General features: G+C 36.5%; 1 pseudogene; it reads right to left on the bottom strand.

Annotated features, from left to right (window-relative positions):
- Nucleotides 1-644: 644 nt before the first annotated feature.
- LOC143629866 (acyltransferase GLAUCE-like) lies at nt 645-4,104 on the bottom strand (annotated as a pseudogene).
- Nucleotides 4,105-6,022: the final 1,918 nt, after the last annotated feature.

The raw sequence follows: 6,022 nt of genomic DNA, 5'->3' as shown, positions 1-6,022 counted from the left end.
CCTGCATGGATTATATCGTCTTTTGGGTTTGCGAGTTTATATTTTGTTTTGCAATATTTATGTTTACAACTATTGAAGATTAACTCGCTAAAATCTAAAATCAAGCTAAAATGAAACAAGCTCGAGCCCGAACTCTGGTTAGTGGTTTATATTGGAGCTCATTTGGTAGTCAACATTGACCCTAAGCTTCTTATATGTTTTATTTAGTATATTAAATATAATCAAATAAAAGTTATTACTATAGAAGTTTTGATAAACTAAAATAAATAATATTATGTAAAAATTTAATCATAAAATAATTATGTGTATGCCAATAAAACAAGTAATTATGTAATAGACATAAAGCGAGTGAGGCGCAAGTCGAGTTTGAGCTTGAAAACTCATTCAAGAGGCAAGCTTGAGTTTAGATCATAGCTTGAAACGAGTTTAATCTTGAACTTGTCTAGAATTGTTTATTTTGTTAAAATAAAATTAATCATCTGTTTTATCTAAAATATATTTTACTCACAAATATAACTACTTTAATATGCAAATAAAAGCAGTTTACAATAACAATCTCAAGATGCCAAACACCCACTAAAGAGCACATGATAAACCTCAACTATATGCATGACTTTAGCTTCAATGTTTACTTAAAAACATATAGATATAGTCATGTATTGAAGTACATTACTCTTTTAGGTACTTCCATTATATATGCTTCATAATAATATCAAACTTAGGCACTTCTATTCACCAAGTGATTAGGCCAACAACTTATGAAACAAAGCTTCAAATTTTTCCATTTCTTTGCTAGGCAAAGCCACCAACACATTCACTTCGTTGTCGTTACTTGCGCCAACAATATCCGGAAAGAGTAATATTATATCTTTCCTATGATAAACCACGGGGCAACTGTACCTCGGTTTTCCCCACGGGTATGCCACATCAGCAAACCCTAACCGCCACCATGAAGATATAAGAAATTCTCCATTTGGAAACCCTTTATTCACCTCTCCCCAATCAATCACCGATTGAGCATACTCAGCCGTCATTCTTTTGGCACCTTCAGTCACTAGTTCCACTAGTTTTACCAACGGTGCTTCTTCAATCTCTTTGCAACGAGCCGATGCATATGCACTAAGAACCGCATTGCCTGCTAAAGATGATGGTAAGTTCAATCTTGACCGGATGTCCACTGCATATAGAACAGTGGACACTCTTTCAGGATCATACTCTAACCCTGATGACAAAGCTTTGCACCGCCACACATGGGCTGCAACCACATTGAACCCGGTTATTTTGGCATTGGGTGAATCCGGCCCATCTTTGGCTTTCTATTTTAGATGGGCTATGTCATTTGAGGTCAAGTTGAAGATCTTGAAGTCAAGTTGACCTTCAGGGGAGTCAAAGACGGTGGGATTAGGGAGATCTACTCCGGCAGGGATTTTTAGTAGCTCTGGGTGGTCGAATTGGATTTGTGGCAGTGATCTTGTCGCCAAGAGGTGGCGGTCGTTGCAGGGAACGGTGGCGAGTGGTTTATCAGCCGCTAAAGAAGCAATATTTTCAAGAAATGTTTTGAAGCTTAAGCCATCAAAAGTTGCATGGTTTGTTCATTGTTGCCACACCTATTGCAAATCCACCACACTTGAAGGATGTCAACTGTTGCATTACACCACATGCATATAACTGTTAGCAATTTTACATGGGTATGTTCTAACCATAATATGTGCAAATTTTATGTGATCGTATCAATGATCATGATCGTTAAGCGATCGTACATGTATCATGTTTAGACCAAACCAAGCCCGAAACAAGTGAACGTGTTAGATATATAACATATAACAATATGATTGATTTGTCATTAGTCATTACATGAGTCGAGCCGCCAACATTCTTATCAGCTTTTCGAAATAATTAAAAATATTTATATACATGCAACGAAAGAAATATATTTTTGTTAGTACTTACTAGATTTCATTTATTTTTATTAATATAAAAGAATTCGGTGGACAGAAGATATATGTATATTTAGAAACAGATTAGTGAACTTATGAGTTAGCCTTTTCTAAAAAAGATAATAAGAATATAATATTAATAAATTGTTTCACACAATTGGCTGGCTCATGCATGTGAAGGCACTTAATTTGGGCAGGTAGCTATTTAATCATGTATGCATTGTTCGTCAAGCTATATTTATGGCGGACCTAATTGTACGGTTGTATATACCTTTCTTTAAAGGCCATTGTCCATTATTAATAAACACTTAACTTATCTCCTAACTTTCTTAATCAATAATGCTTTTCATCTTTAACGGCGAATTAATTTTTTGTCTGTGCGGCTTCAACCCAAGACATCCTCCTCCTTCATCTAGATATTCAAAAGTTTTTCTTTACCAATAGATCAATAATGTTCTTCTAATAAAAGTATTTAACAAAAATCTATATATGTTATATCAATATATTCTTTTCATCATTTTACACGAAAATGTTCATGTTAGATAAATCTTTCCTCTTGAAAGAAAAAAAAATAGATAAGAAAAAAGAAAACAGTGTTAAGCATTCACAAAAGCTTTAATTTCATAAATCATCAAGACCCATTTTTTATTTATATTTTTTCACGATCGTGGATAGTTTTTTACGTAATTATAGAAAACAAAAAGTAAATTTGCAAAGCATATAAGAACTAAAAAATCCAATCAAATGTTTCATGATTAATTATATATTTGTGTCATAATCACAGCAACACAACATACTCCGATAAAAATTCTACTAATAGCAAAGCTATTAGCAGAGTATGGAAAGGGGATGTAAACAAACCGTAGCTATATCTCGATTAACATGGCTGGCCTTTATCTTTGTTTTTCTTTATGCGCATAGCGCTAAAGAGTATACAAGAATTATAGAATATGATGATATGCAATGATAATAGATATGAAGCAATCCTTTTTAACTGATTCTAAAACAATTTAACTTTCAAAATCTTATAATGCATAACTCCTGTTTAAGATGGAGGCGAGGCCTAAAGCCATTGCCTTATTTAGCTTACCCACAAGACGGCCCTAATCTCGAAGAATGAAGATGTTGCCTATGGGGATACCCCGGCTCGAACACCATATGTATAAATTAAACCAAATAAAAGATTGAGGCACAGTTCAAACAGTACACCTCTAGCATGCAAGTGGAGAGAAAACAAATAAATATAATAACTAAATAGGTAGTAGTAGTAACAAACTAACAATAGTCATGGTAATTAGTAGATAAATAAAGATAGTGTTATAATCACAATAATGCAATATATTAAACTTTAATCACTTTCACTACAACAGAAAGCCTCATTAATGAACCTCTTTATTAGGTTTGGCCAAATTTGGAGATCTTGGAACGTGCATAGCATAGGGTTGGTTTATGTTGGCATCACCATGTTATTTACAATCAATGATAATTATGCTTTGAACAATCTTTATTTCCTAATCCAGTAACATAAGTTTTTGACTACCCAGATATATTCATATTCAAAACCATATATGTAGTCAAGCATTAATCTTGAATTATGGTAATTAACCCGTGTTGTTAACATAATAACACGTATTATTAAAAAGAATATATATAGTCATAAACCTATTCGTTTATAAAAAAGTAATATATAGGAATTAAGAAGCATATAAACATACTTGGAAAATGCATAAGGGTCGATCATGCATAGCCACGTCATCATAGCTCTTTTGAATCAACTGTCTAAACCCCGGGTTCGGATACACCAAGTCACCAATCTCACCCAACTCAAACTCACTCGAACCCACCACGAACTTAACACCGGCCCCATTACAATCAAACTCCAACCGTTGCGAGTCAGGGTTCACCCGCAACCTCCCAGCCAAGAAATCATAGGGCACCAACGCCTTACTCAAGGCGGATTTAAGCTTTTCTGCCACTAATTTGGGCGGGAAGTGAAGGTTGGCGACAAAGAAATGAACCGTTTCAACGTTAAAGTTGAGAGCTTGGTCGATGTTGGATAGAAACATAGAGTTGAGGCGGGATGATGGTGATGGTGTCATGGATGGTTACTTTGAGGTCTTGAATGATGTTGGGAGTTTGGGTTTGGTAAAGGATGGTTCCCATAGTGTTGGTGTTATGGCTTTAGGGTTGGTTGTTTTTGCTTTTTATAAGATTGGTTTTCTACGTACGAAACAAACAACAGTAGTAGTGGTAACATCGAGATAAGATTTTACGTAGGTTCGTAACTTGGTATAAAGCAAAATACTTATGACTTGAAGCTGGAAAAGGTGGGACCAGGAGTACTTGGTGTCAGTGTTTCTGCATGATGGAACTTGTATTGTTGGTGACTTTAGGTACAAGTGTACAACCGTATTTACTCACTCTTAACTCTTGACTCTCTTGAGTACTTTGGCTTTGTTGTATAATATATATAAAAAATGTTATAAGACACGACAATATGAGTGATAATGGGATAACGATAATATTTTTGAGGGGTTTTTAAGTTTCCTTATTAATTGTGTTTTAGTGGTTTTAAAAGTGAGTTTTTATGGTTTTTGGGCGTTATTAGTTCGGTTACTTATTATGGGTGGTATTATAAAATTGAAAAAAAAGAATGTTAGCAATTAAGTGTTGGTTTCTATAGAATCCCCCCTTTCCTTTACGTGAATACAAGTATATATGGAGGTGGAAACTAACCTATACAAGGAAACTAGATAATTATGAATCAAATACAAATCTTGAATATTCTAGAACATATATCGTTCAATACTCCCCCGTAGTTTGAGAGTGCGATGACCGGACGTTCAAACTAGATCTGAATTCTTGAAATAGTGTCGTGGCAATCCCTTCGTGAAAATATCAGCATATTGAGAAGAAGATGGGACATGAAGGACACGAACCTGTCCTAAGCGAACCTTTTCGCGGACAAAATGTATATCAATCTCCACATGTTTTGTATGTTGATGTTGAACAGGATTATGGGGTAAATAAACCGCCGAGACATTGTCACAATAAACGACCGATGCCCGTGTCAAGGGAACATGTAGCTCGAGCAATAAATTGCGAATCCAAGTAGTTTCAGCTACGGCGTTAGCAACACTCCGATATTCCGCTTCAGCACTGGAGCGAGAAATGGTGGCTTGTCGTTTAGAGGACCAAGAGATAAGGTTACCGCCCAAAAAAACACAATAACCAGATGTGGACCGACGAGAGTCTGGGCACCCACCCCAATCAGCATCGGAGTAAGCCGTCAAGGAGTTAACCGGGGAGGGAAAAATACGCAAGCCATGGTCAATAGTGCAACTGAGATACCGTAAAATACACTTCATAAACCCAAAATGAGAATCCCGAGGAGCATGCATAAAAAGACATATTTGTTGTACCGCGTATGTAATATCAGGGCGCGTAAATGTGAGGTACTGCAAAGCGCCAGCTAATGCCGATACAAGGTGCCATCCCGGAAGCAAGTCCCCATCGAAAGCACTAAGTTTAGCCGTAGTGTCAACAGGCGTGGCGCATGGCTTGCAATTTGTCATCCCGGCCCTTTCTATAATGTCACGAGTATATGTGGCCTGAGATAAAAATAACCCGTGTTGGTCCCGTGTGGCGGTAATCCCAAGAAAAATGATGCAAACTTCCGAGATCGGTCATGGCAAATTCCCTTGAAAGGGTAGCAATGATGGCATGCAGAAGCGTCGTATCAGAAGCGGTTAATACTATGTCATCAACATATAATAAAAGATATGCCTGATTCGAGCCATGATTATACACAAAAAGAGACTGATCACATGTACTCCTATGAAAACCATGCCTGGTGATGAATGTAGAAAATCGAGTGTACCAAGCACGTGGAGCTTGTTTGAGCCCATACAATGCTTTCTTTAACCGACATACATGATTGGGATGGTTGCGATCCACAAAACCCGGAGGTTGATGCATAAACACAGTTTCTTGTAGATCCCCATGTAAAAACTCATTTTTAACATCTAATTGGTGAATAGCCCATGACCTAGACACCGCTAATGTCAAAACGGTGCGAATTGTTG

Source organism: Bidens hawaiensis, unplaced genomic scaffold (genome assembly GCF_021521415.1).
Source record: "Bidens hawaiensis isolate Kalapana, Puna unplaced genomic scaffold, B.hawaiensis_p1.1 tig00005481_1, whole genome shotgun sequence".
Taxonomy (NCBI): domain Eukaryota; kingdom Viridiplantae; phylum Streptophyta; class Magnoliopsida; order Asterales; family Asteraceae; genus Bidens; species Bidens hawaiensis.
Note: the sequence above shows the minus strand (reverse complement) of the source record. Positions and strands in the feature narration are given on the sequence as shown.